This window comes from Tachypleus tridentatus, chromosome 6, assembly GCF_004210375.1.
Source record: "Tachypleus tridentatus isolate NWPU-2018 chromosome 6, ASM421037v1, whole genome shotgun sequence".
Lineage (NCBI taxonomy): Eukaryota > Metazoa > Arthropoda > Merostomata > Xiphosura > Limulidae > Tachypleus > Tachypleus tridentatus.
Genome location: NC_134830.1, coordinates 35282832 through 35296879, shown reverse-complemented (window position 1 = coordinate 35296879; position 14048 = coordinate 35282832).

The window sequence follows — 14048 nt, the reverse complement described above, 5'->3', positions numbered from 1 at the left end:
CGGCTGTAAAATATGATAATTTGTTATACTTCTTGTCTCGTAAAGTTATGGTTGGAGTATTTACTTATTCGAAATAACTTTTTTTTAATTACTAAAAAAATTACCACTGTGGTGCTAAGTCTACTATCATTTTAATGATTTTACGAGTAACAACCCATTCCAACAACCAGCTCCTAACATCGAATACTAGAAAGTATTAGGACTTTGCAGATTACAAGTTTTTAGTACTCAAAATCTAGCCTGTATTTGATATTCATTAGCAGCTGTCTCGTTATGATTTATATTTTTGGATTGTGTTTAATTAACAGGATATCACTTTGAAGATCTATTTTCACTGACGTGTTCTTGTAAAAAGTATTCCTTTGTTTTCACTTTCCTTACAAATGGTATAATGTTTAATTAGCTTGTTTCCTTGGGTACTTAGAGGTGCGAGAATGGATTGGTTTGATAAAATTCGTTTAGATTTTTATTTGTTTTGACTAAACATATAACTTTTAATTTTGATATGAGAAACAATTTTGTGAACCCATCTTTGATTTCATTTTAAAAAATTTGTTTGCCTCTTATTACTCGACGGTAAGTCTATGGGCGTATAACGCTAATAAAACTCAGATTTCGACACCACCAGTATGCAGAGCACAGAGAGACCATTGTGTATTTCTGCTGTTTACAAAAAACGAACCAAAAATATTATTTATTTTAGTTATACATATATTTATGTATCTGTTGCGTACTGCTTAATGTTTTTCTTATATGTTTCAATATTGGTTGTTGTTTTTGAAATTCGCACAAAGCTACTTGAGGGCTATCTGTGCTAGCCGTCCCTAATTTAGCAGTGTAAGACTAGAGGGAAGGCAGCTAGTCATCACCACCCACCGCCAACTTTTGGGCTACTCTTTTACCAACGAATATTTTACCAACCAATGAGCTCAAAATATACATGTTTGTGTTGTTTAACGTTGGACTTCTTAATATCTTTGAAAGGTCTAAATCACAAAAAAATTGAAAAAGGCGTCTAAGAGTATTGAACCAAAGTATAATCGTACCAACCTTACATGATGAAATGTAAGTTTGAGTGAGTTTTCCATGTGAACGAAGATACTTTCAACAGAAAAAAAAAAACATTCAAAATTTGAAGAAAACAACAACAACAAATAACATTAAAAAGTTATTCTGCACACAACCATAGAGCATGCTTATATAAACACGCCCCTTGTTATATAACTGTTAACAACTGCTTTGTCCACACTCCTGAGACACTAAGTTGGCAAGTAGTAGAGTTATCAGTCTGGTTGGAACAAACGAGATCTTCAAGGACCTTGTGGCTATCTATTTCAGAAGGATATAACCTAATTTATAAAGCAGGTTACGTCTGACACTGAATCTGGTTGACGTCCTTTGAAAGGAAAATGTGTACGTGCAGGGTGCTAAGCATTGCGAGGCTTTCACGATACGAAATGATTCAGGTCAACGTTTCTTATTAATGTTTTTATTAACTCTTTATCATCAAATTTTATTATTATTACCATTCTTTACGAACTCTTACAAGTCTATTGTAAGATTAAAATATTTGGTTCAAATAAAATGTTTTCACTGTAGTTTTATTTACTTATCTTCTCATTTCGTTGTAAAATATGATCACTTGTTACTGAAATATCTAAGTGATTTATACTTATTGTCTTATAAGGTTATGGCTGGAGTGTTTACTTATTCGAAATACATTTTTTTTTAAATTACTAACGAAAATTACCACTGTGGTGCTAAGTCTACTATCATTTTAATGATTTTACGAGTAAGAACCCATTCCAACAACCAGCTCCTAACATCGAATGCTAGAAAATATCAGGACTTTTCAGATTAAAAGTTTTTAGTACTCAAAATCTAGCTTGTATTTGTTATTCATTAGCAGCTGTCTCGTTATGATTTATATTTTTGGATTATGTCTAATTAACAGGATATCTCTATCACTTTGTAGATCTATTTTCACAGACACGTTATTTTAAAAATTATACTTATTTTTACTTTCCTTACAAATTGTATAATGCTTAATTAGCTTGTTTCCTTGGGTACTTAGAGGCGCGAAAATGGATTGGTTTGATAAAATTCATTTAGATTTTTATTTGTTTTGACGAAATATATGATTTGTAATTTTGTTCTGAGAGATAATTTTGTGAAACTATCTTTGATTTCATTTTAAAAGATTTGACTGCATCTTGTTACTCAGCGGCAAGTCAATGGGCTTAGAACACTATAAAAAAACTCAGATTTCGACTCCACCAGTATGCAGAGCACAGACAGACCATTGTCTATTTCTGTTGTTTAAAACAAATGAACAAAAATATTGTTTAGTTATACATATATCTATGTATGTGTTGCGTACTGTTTAATATTCTTTTTATTCATTTCAGTATCGGTATTGATATATTTTTAATAATTCTCAACTATCCGGTGTCTAAGAGATAAGCTTAAGGTCTAATAAAATTCAGAGTTGTATTTTTGCGGTAAGAACAGCACAGATTTTGCGCTTAAAACAAAGATATTGCAATACGATTAACAGACAAATGTAAGCAATGGGATATGACACTTAAAATGATTTTTGCTTTCTAGCATTTTAAGTAGATATTTATAATCTCAATTTTATGATTTACTTTTTAATGTTTTCATGTATATGATTAGGTGTGTGTATATATATATATATATAATTATTATTATCATCCTTATAAAAATATTAAAATTATAAATATGCAGTAACATAGAGCTACCTCGATGTGGTGTAATATCTCAATTGTCATTTCCAGCTTGTACAGCAATTACTTCTTTTCCATTATAAATAAGTCACTTCTGTGAATTCTTCAAATTCCGGAAAACAGATCCAAGCATGAGTGGTGATTTACTGACGTATCAAAATAAACGTACAATAATTTCTTAAACAGATGTATAAAGTTTCAGCAATTAGAGAAACGTTGGCAAGGAGATATCTTGCCAGTGTTTTCATGATGACTCTGTTAGGCTGCCATGAGAAATTCAATTTAGGTTTACGTTTTTGGAAAATATGAACACTACCAGCAGTTCATTGATAAATATATAAATTTTATTTTCTTGAGAAATAAACCCAAAGAATCAACTAATGGGATTGGATATTCTTGAACTGTATAATGTATAATATCTGTGTATTTGCCAGCTCAGCAACACATTTGTTGGATTGTTTGCGATGGTAGATTACAGCCAAGCTATTCATATTTGCGAGAGTACAGACGAAACAGTTTGAAATCAAACGTCTCAGTATTTGTCGAAACCACCTGGAAAATCTTCTACTCGTATGTTACAATGCGATTGAGTTGATTAAGCACTTTCTTTACTTTAAATATCATAAAATGTCTTTTTTTGTTATTGTTAATTAGTACAATTAGAAAATACGTCACGTCTTCCTGTGGTATCGAAATGCCTGATATACAATACCGAGTGCCATAAATAAAACTTTTCGAATGTCAAAACCACAAAACTCTGGTCAGAGATCCCATATTTGAAGCATAACGATCCTTAATCTCTAACTGCTGAACATCTTGTGTGGTACATGGGTTTAAAAAAGTAGGTAACAAATGCTCGGGCATATTTATCCATGATTTCAAAGTACTAAAGGGATGGATACTTTTAGTTGGATTGTTTATGATAGTAATAACTCCACCACACTTAAAAGCGCGAAACCTTCTCTGCAGCCTATTGCTACTGCAACACCCTAAACTCTGACATCATCTCAATTAATGAAACCTAATTAAATATCAATTATTCTTTTACCCTCCCTGGTTATAAAATTTTTCTGTCTCTCATTCTATCCCTATTAGAAACATTGCCTTTCTTTACAAACCTAAGTTAAATATTAAAATTCTGAAGCCTCCCACTCAGCCCCATAATGAAACTGTTTTAGCTGAACTAACTCATAATAACTTCCCCATCATCATAGTCTTAATTTACGTCAGCCCCTCACAGTTCCCTGACTCCACTTTTTTACAATACCCCCATTTTCTCCACAAACACTCCATAATCCTTGGTGACTTAAATTCTAAGCACAAAGAATTCTTCTGTTGCACCAACAATCGTAACGGACATATTATTCGTAACTTTTTACGTTCGAACAATCTAACACGTATCAATAACGATCATCCAAGATATTCTTGATCTAGTCATAGTCACCCCTAACCTTCTTCCTCATACTTCTGATTTTCAAGTCAACAATCATATTGGAGGTGATCACCTTCCTGTTTCCTTCCATCTTTTTAATAACTCCACCTGCTTTTCCCTTCCCACATCCTCTACCCTTAACTTTCCAATTCCAACTGGGATGCTTTCAAATCTATTCTATCTAACACTCCCTTCTATGTTCCTCCCTTAATTTCTGGCCCCCAAGTCCTTGACGATCTTTTCTTAAATTTATTAAATCTATTACTGTTGCCATACAACCTGTCACTCCTGCTCAGGTCCGCACCCCGCCGTTACATCACTGGGCCTTAAACTAAGTGAGAAATTTTGGAGTCATGTGTATGAAGGCAACAATTTATGATTTGATGATTGGAAACATACCAGATAGTAGAAGGTTGGATAAACTAGACAGAAAAGAAGCTACTGAGGTACCTGTAGTTACCACAATAGCTCAAGAAAAGTTAGAACAAGAAGAACAAGTTACTAATAAGACCCCCTTTAAGTTTTGAAAGTGACATCCAAAATGCATATCCATGGGAACTGAAAGAAGCATTGAGAAAACTCTTTGCTTCAGAAAATTTGGGACAGTGCCTGAGAGAAAGTCAATCACAAGAAAAAGGGGAAGAAACCTAAAGTATTGAGGACTGGACAGTACTGTATTGGACCTACAAAGCAGTTCTACAGTGAAAGTTAAACACAAAGGTAGTCAAGAGCTCTTGTGTGACACGAAGTCCAAGGATCAACATTTCAGGATCAGATGTTTTAGTTCTGCTACCCATTGCCAACAACAAAGTGTCATTGCATTGGAAAAGACCCTTTGAAGTGCAGGAAGTTATCAATAGAGTATACTATAAAGCAAAGGAAGATGGGAAAACCAAGATCTATGATATCAATCTGTTGTAGAGATACTCTGAAAGGGAAGAAGACCTAATTGGTGCATGTACTGAGGCACAGATGGGCATGGAAAGTATGGTTGCCATAGATTCAGAGCCAGGAGACAGTGACTTCAATTTAGAATATAAAAATCCACTAGCCCTAAGACCATATAAGAAGACTTTTAGTATGAATTGAAAACAATCTTTGTGTATAAAAAATATTATACATATTTTTCTTAAAGATGATTCTCATGTTGGATATACAAGACTGTATAGTCTCATAGTTATTTTTTTGTTTATTTAATGATTATTTAGATTTATAACAAGTGTTAAAAGTTATTTTAAAAGCAATAAATATGACAAGTTTAGCTATGTATTTCTATGTACAATTCATTTGCTGTGTATGTAGTGTAATTGTTGCAGAAGGCTTTTGTAATACATTTGATGTGATCTTACTCTTCTAGGCTTTTCTCGTTAAGTGTATTGTTGTCACTAATAGGGATAAATTACTAAGTTGAGGAGTGGCTCTACATGTAAAAATGTGAGTTAGATCCTATTTAAGTGAGTGTATTTAAGTTAATAGTATTGAGATGATTGAATCAGTTTGGGTTTTAATTGGAATTTGTTACAGAGCACTTAAAGAAACTCTACAGCTGTTAATAATGTCATAATTGTGGAAGATTTTAAGTTCGGTGTGATGTTTTATTACATGTGGAAATGAGTAAAAATGATATTTTGGATCCAAATTAAAAAAAAATCAAATTTTAAGTAGATGATAGAAGAATTTCCTGTCATGAACTGGGCAACTAAATTAAGTGGAGATCAGTAGTGTAGAAAATTTCCTTGAGATGTGGGGAGAATCAAGCTCAAAGGGTCACAAATGATTTTAACTTACCTAGGTACATCTAGCTTATGTCAAAGGCCTGCAGAATTTTGAAAATACAATAACAATGGCATGGTAGTCAGGGATACTATGTAATCACACTCTGAAGCTCACACAAGCCTGTATTATATGGCCTTACCTGGAGCCTGTAGTGACTGCTGAGTTCAGTAGCCCTACTGTTGCTTTTGCTGCATAATAAAGGAAACAAATCATTTCTGTAGAACCATTGTCAAGGCAATGAATGGTTTGTTTAAAGTTAAGCACGAAACTACACCATGGGCTATCTGTGCTTTTCTCACAAAGAGTATTGAAACCCAGTTTTTAATGTTATAAGTCTGCAGACATACTATTTTGCCACTGAGGGGTCGGAGAGCCTAGCTTAAAATGACAGGAGATATCTTAGGGTAGAATGATGGGTTGCCCAGGCTAGTCCTAAGTTCAGGTTTTGTTTTCAAAAGATGATTTTCATCATTTTGCGATATAGCACTGTTGGTGATATCAATCCAATGTAGAAAACTTTTAAAAATAAATTTTATAAGTATTCAAGATGGGCATATGTTTTCCTTACAGAAAAAAATGGTGGTTGTAAGCGAAAATCAGGTTGGCTTACAAAAAATATAATGTATAAAATTGTCAAAATTTACTGCTACAATGGAAGATTAGAGATGATCAAGAGAACTGGTTGCATTGGAAATAAAAAATATATTAAAAAAGGTTGGATGAAAATTTAAAATTTAATAGTACAATTTCTTTAAATATATTACAGGCATGCAATATGTTTTTAATGTACACAATAGGTCAATTAAAATCACACAGAGAAAGTTCTGTATACTGTAGAATATTCTATAAACAAATTTTAAATAAGATAAATCAACATACTACAATTATTCTCTGAATTTCTGATGAATTTGAAGTTCAACAACTCCAAACTCAGTTGATGTCCCTGCATAAAGAATACATGTATTCTGTAACATACAAGTAAATAATAATATAACAACACACTCTTTATGATTCCTCACATTTTAGTGCTTTTAAAAATTAATGGCAGTATAATCAAATATTTGAAATTTTCTGAAAAATGTATTTAATGATTGTGATGCATTATTTTTATATTTCAAGGTGTAAATGTTTCTACCAATAAACAACTGTAAAAACAAATTCTTGACCACTGGATGTAGTACATCAAGGCATTCCTTTTTTTTTTTTTTCAGTTTTCATACTTTTGACTCCCATTAATGTTATTAATATTAAAATATTACTTCAGAATACCACCACAGGGCCACATGATTTAATGATTGCAAATTTAATGCTGATATTGGTTAAAAACAAAACGATTAGAACAATGAATGCAATTTTACCCTGAATGTGATTTATATGGATTTCTGTTACTTATTAAAAATGAAAAGCTCTTGGTACTTTATGTTACACCCTATGAACATGTTTTGCAACTTCTTTTGCAGCTGTACTCTACAGTTTGGGAAACAGAGCACAGTTCAGTAACATTGCAAATTGCCCACCTTAAAGAAAACTTTTCTTTAGTTTACTGCTGTTAAATCTTCTAAATTTTATGACTGCTCAGATTAAACAGGCCTCAATGTTATCTTTTTGATAAATAATAATAATTGGATTACATTTTTTACTTCAACTGCATCTTATAATACAAATTATTTAGATATCTACTTTTCCTGTAGCATCTTTTTTATTCTCTATTTGCAACTTCATATACTCCGATGTCACAACTGTTAATTAATGTTGTGTACTATTTTACTTATACTGTACATCCAAATTCTCTCCTATTTGACATAGTGTACAGTACTAGATTTTGACATAGCATACAACATACCATATTCATACTTTCAATTGATATTTGTGTCAGTTTCTAGATTTTTTCAACTTGTGAGGTTGTGAAAGATAACCTCCTATAAACCAAGATAACCTGGATTTGTCTATCTGGGCAGGTTCTCCTGTTTGTTTTTTTGTTAAGATTATGGTTTTTGGAAATGACAATCTCTGTACACAGAATATCCATTTTTATAAGGAACCATTCAAAATACACACACTGAGTGTTTGAAAACACATGTATTAAGTGGTGACGATTCACAAAATTAAAATATCTCTAGTAATTTTATTATAGTGTAAATATTATATAGTTGTTATAAATGTGGTATTTTCCTGAGAATGATTTTCTCACAAAGCAGTCAGTTAGGCTCATTAATTAGAGGCTATTACAAAATAGTCTATGGTGTGTGACTGTGCATCTTTCAGATCACCAACTGGGTATGACTGAAAGAAAGTTTCAAAGTTGAAAGGTGTAAAAGTACAATGTTTATTCACAAAAGCACAATTGCAATGTCAAACACCAAAAGCAAGAGTGTTTGTCATGTGTTGTACTTGCAAGAAAGAGGAAATAAAACAAAGTGATCTCTCCCTCACCAGTCTAGTGATTGGTCCCCATTTGTATGGTAAACTACAAAGCTGAATACTTTTAAACCAAGTTAAAATATATAAAATTAAAAAGATGTTACAAATGTTACCATAGATCTACAAATCTCTGCACAATCTCTTCGAAACCTCAAGTGTAAGATCTCTGCAATATATATAAATTCTTTAGTAATCTAAAATTTCAACATGAATCTGACTAACCGAGGAGAATACTAAAAAATACAATAACAACTTAAGCCAGATTTGCACAGGGAATGCTATTCTACATGTGGCCGTTATCAATTTGTGCTGGCATGGTGGAAACTCTTAGCCATTATCTAATTAAATGACTGACAAAACTACTTTCTAGTTGCAGGTATTGTCACCCATCTTTCTTGCAAGAAAATTGGCTAATTACCATTTAGTGCACAATGTCATGTATTGTTATTGAAACAAGCAAAATTAAAATGTGTTTAACCAGGTAACTTTCCTTATCCCAAATAAACTGAAATTTAAAAAAATTAAATATTTGCATATCAAAAAAAGTATGTATAAAACACATTGTCCTGCCCTGTACCATTTAAGTATGCAGTCATAAGTTATTATATAACTGTTGCTGAGAAAATGCACTCCACACTTTGTAACTGTGAGTGTATTATAATAGTGACAGTTGAATCTCACTGTTCCATCAGAATAACCCAAAGTTTGTGACAGGTGCTCTTGAACACAAGGTTAAAACTATTAGAGGCTATACACAGGTACATTTAGGCATTAATTTCGAAAAAAACAAACTAAATGCTTGAGTCCATGGACATAAAGTGGCCAAGTTTATCATTTATTAAACTCAGGATGATAACCTTTTATCAGCATACAGAAGGTAAAGGAGCTTTTCCCACCAATATTTATGATAGGTGGGGGGCAAAACCACATTTTCCTTTCCTGCAAGAGGCTCAAGGCCCTGAATCCTTGCATAATTGATGCTATTGAATTAAAACACCAGTAATTTGGGGTTACTAATTTAATGTCTGTTATCAAGAACTTTTCTTGATCAGCTACATTCTCCTTTATTTTAATTAGTAACTCCTCATACCCTGATGGGTCTGCATATACAAGTTGTTTTTTGTTCCTTAAAAGATCAATACTTGAAAGTGAAATTTTGATATACTGTTTGGGTGCACTTTTATTCTAACACAAGGGTGAATATACTTGAACATTATTTCAGAACATTCAAACTATAGTGGCATCCTTATATTTACGTTTTCTTAAATTGCAAATGTACTTCCAATAATATACTCTTCAAAAAAAAAAAAACAACGCAAAGGCAAAATATGAGACAAATTGCTAACAAGTTTATTCCGGGTAGTTCTGTATGACATGTGTGAAACTTTGCACATTCACTACTGAACATCCAAAGTCTGCAAAGGCGAAGTCCACGCTCACTAGCTGAAGTTTAACGTCACTCAACGTCAATAACGAATATGCCCCCCGTGAGCATCAATAACTGCTTGGAATCTCCTGCCCATGGAAGCGATGAGATGACGAATAACATCCTGCGGAATGGCTGTCCACTCAGCCTACAAAGCTGCTGCAAGCTGAGGTAGAGGTTGAGGTTGTCGCCGTCGCAGACGTCGGTCCAACTCGTCCCAAAGATGTTTGATGGGGTTTAAATCTGGTAATCTGGAGCACCATGGAAGAACGTTGATGTTGTGGTGTCTCAAGAAGACAGTGGTGAGTCGGGCTGCGTGAGGACGGGCGTTGTCATGTTGAAAAACGTCGTTGACGTTCACCATGATGGGTTGCACGTGGGGCCTAAGAATCTCGTCGACGTATCGCTGAGCCGTAAGATTCCCTCGAACGTGCAAAAGGTCTGTTCTGCCACTACCAAATCTGTCAACATCCTGCACACAGTTTACTGCAAAACGTTCATCTCGGCGACGGTAAACACGGGTTCTTCCATCCTGCCCACGAAGCATAAAACGTGATTCATCGCTGAACCAAACATGCCTCCATCGTCGATGAGGCCGTATCCGATGTGCCCGAGTCCACTGCAGCCGTGCTTGACGATGTTGCTGGGTGAGGATGACGCCTCTGACTGGACGTCGAGGTCGGATTCCTGCATCTCGTAGACGGTTGCGTACGGTCTGATCGGAAATCCTACGCAGCCCTGGTATGGTTGAGGCAGTAGATGTCGCAGTGTTAGTCCTATCCCGAAGGTGACGTAACCGGATGTAGCGATCCTGTGCGGGCGTGGTCACACGAGGTCTGTCAGATCGTGGACGGTCACGAGTTGATCCATGTTGTTGGTGACGATTCCATAGCCTTGTGATGGTGCATGGGTGGACATTCACAGCTCTGGCAACATCTGATCGAGATTCGCCTGCTTCCAAGCGACCAATGGCGTTGTTGCATTGTGCTTCAGTCAGTCTTGGCGTAACTGTAATGCGTGTTGGTGGCTTAACACTGAGCTATGGAAACCGAGAACCCGCCACTTTTATAGGGATTTTGCACATGTTACACTTGCAGAACATGCAGATCTCTCAAACAAATTTTTTGGACACGCATGCGTTTTGGCGAAAAATCCGATGTTTTCCACCGTTTTCAAAGTGCACAACTTTTATTGTCATTTTGGTCTGACGATCGGTGCCTTAACACGTGTAACATCACATACACTGAGCTTGTAACGTTATTACATATATTTCTCTTAAAATAACAAAAATATCCCTTTTGCGTTTCTTGTTTTGAAGAGTATACTTTCCTCCCTACATACTATTACTTGATAGCCAGGGCTTCTTCCTTTGCCCATAGTTGCATTGATCTGATTTTTTTCCTCTTGCTCCAGTCTTTGGTACTCCACATAATTAACCTTGGTGATATTTGTCTTGGGATACTCTCCACTTATGTCAATGTATCTTCTATCTTAGTACTGTACATAAGCACCTCATTCAAATAATGTTGTCGCTTCTTTGTGACTGACTCAATCCACAGTCTCTAACATCATCTCTTAATGAATAAAAAGGGCAGGAGAGTGTGATAGCAAGTATGTATTATTGGAAATACATTTTTCGTTTGAGAAGATGTTAAATTCAAAAACATATTTACTCACATTACAGCTAGAATTCAATGTAAGAAGGATGTGTCAACAGAAGACTGCCAGCCTGATGGGAGAACTGAATTACGTCCAAAACATGTTTCTCTTCATCCAAAACTAATTCTTGTACTGTGGGTGAAATGTTCCATGATTTATCATCACTACTGATTTGGCCCCAATCAAGTGGCTGAGGTCCAACTGTTTGAAGTTAGAATTACAAGACCATGGGCCCAAAATCCCAAGGTGGTAGCTAGGGCATTTGGATTGCAATATATAATATATATTTGTGAGTGTATCCTAACCTGTAGCAATACAGTGATGTGTTTCAAGCCACCAAAATCATGAGTAGGTATGCAATAGTGAAGTGGACAAACCTCCTTAACCTGAAGAAGTCTGAAAGACAACACCTCAGGATCGAAACGAGGAAACAGAACTTGTCCAGTCTGGAATTGTGAACACCTATCTTCAATTCCCAACTGAAAGGGAAGGAAAATTCATCTTGTCTCTGGAATTATGGGAAGGATGTGGAAAAACTGTGCTCATCCAAAGACCCAAGATGGGACCACTCTGCTTCAAGGAGACAATGGACCCTTTTCCATGAACAATATTCTGAACCAATTCTAAATAGCTGAGTGTAAAACCTGAACTGGTATTGTGAGTAAGACCCATGTGGGCTGGTGCCTCATATTAATATTTGGGGAAAAATCATCCTGGGACCAGGGACGGAGGGCCCCCCAATATTGCCCTCCTCTTCAAGTGTGAAGGATTTTTCAATCTAATACTCTGGAGGAAAAGCCTCTGTCTACTACCCCACTGACTGCAAACAGGGTGTGGCAAGGACTCCATAGTTCCACTAGTAGAATCTGGGGGGCAATGCACACTGGAATGTCCTGAGGTGAATCAATACAATATATTTTTAAAAGTAAACCAATCCTAATTTATTCAACTGATGATCAGCAGGGATGGGCAGGATCCATTTATGCTTCACATATAACAGTAGTCTACAAGTGGTGGTCCAGCATAATATAGTAATACCATCTGGTCAGCCTCTAGGTGGTCTTGTATAACACCTAATTTATACACAGCCTGTTCCAACTTAGATAAAATATATATTCAAATAGTGGTTGCAAGTGCAGAATTAGTTTCATGAAAGCATATCTGCTTGGCAACACTAACCACTGAGTGGGATCCAAAAAAGTAAGGAAGAGATATGCATAGTAATAAATATACTCAATTCTCTGTATGATCTACCAAAAGTGGTTGAGACAGTTACAGGGGTAGTCAAAAACCCTCAGATGAAAATAATATTACATCGAACAAATAATGTGAAATAAAAGTATTGAGGGAGGCCCAACTGGGCCACTAAAGAAATAAAAAGTGAGGAATCTGATGCCATAAATTTATTGTTGTATTTACTTTAATATCGATGTTTGTTTAAATTAAACTTATGTTTAGAAATTTACACAAGTTCTACTGTTAAATCTGCATTGTAAAATTCACTAAAATTGCAAAAGGTTATTGAATCAAAATATATGTGTACTTAAATACTAGTGTATTTTCAATATTGTTGTGTAGGCTGAATTTCTAGAAATTCTCTTCATACCTATAAATGTAACCAGCATGATGTACCAAGAGACAGTATATATTACTGGTTTATTATAGTTGGAGTGCTAACTTGAAATTAACTTACTCATTTTGAACCCCTGATAAAGTATCAAGGAAGTTCCAAAGAAGATGGAAGACTGAATATTGTTTGTAAGTTTGTAAAACTTTCTTTATATAGATCATCATTTGTAATAACCATTATTGTGAATTGTGTTACTGTTTGTATATTAAAATATATTTGTAAAAATAAAGTTTGTGTATCAACATTTATGGAAATTCTAAATTTAAATTACAATTTAATTCAGTTTTATGAGATTTAAAATTGTAATATGTAACATAGTACTGATTAGACATGACTCACAAGAGTTTCCTCACTTTGAAAGGGAGCCCATAATTAGCAATATGAATCAAATTCATACCCACCTAGTCAACGAAACTAGAGATAAATCCTGGAAAACTGAATGATTCCAATTAATGAAAAGTTGTTGTCTAGCATCTCTAAAGGTATTAATGTAGGCAACAAAATCTTGAAGACCCTCACTGGATACAACATATCAAGATCTGATTGGTCATGAAGTAAGAAATATTAGATAAACTGGTGACAGTGTACTGGGTAAGAAGAATTGGTTGGAGAACATGGGAAGAAAGATAAAGCATCCTTTACATAATCAGCACAAACTACTCCAACAAGCAATGTCTATAGGTCAGCAGCAACAAAAAATAAACTTTAGGGACAAGTAATACATGGCATGTGAGGCCAAGGACTCAAATGGATGTTGATAAATGTAATGTAATGCCACCTTTACTTACCAGTTAGGTAACTGCAATGGCCATTTGGGAGAAAGAACTCAAAACAACACAGGTAGTCCAGAGAGTACTAGGGACTCAAAGAAAATTTTGTCTCTTTTATTGAAAAGTGTTAAATAAGCCTGCCTTATTCAGTGAAACATTGGAAGATGTAAAATTCTTGACACAGAGC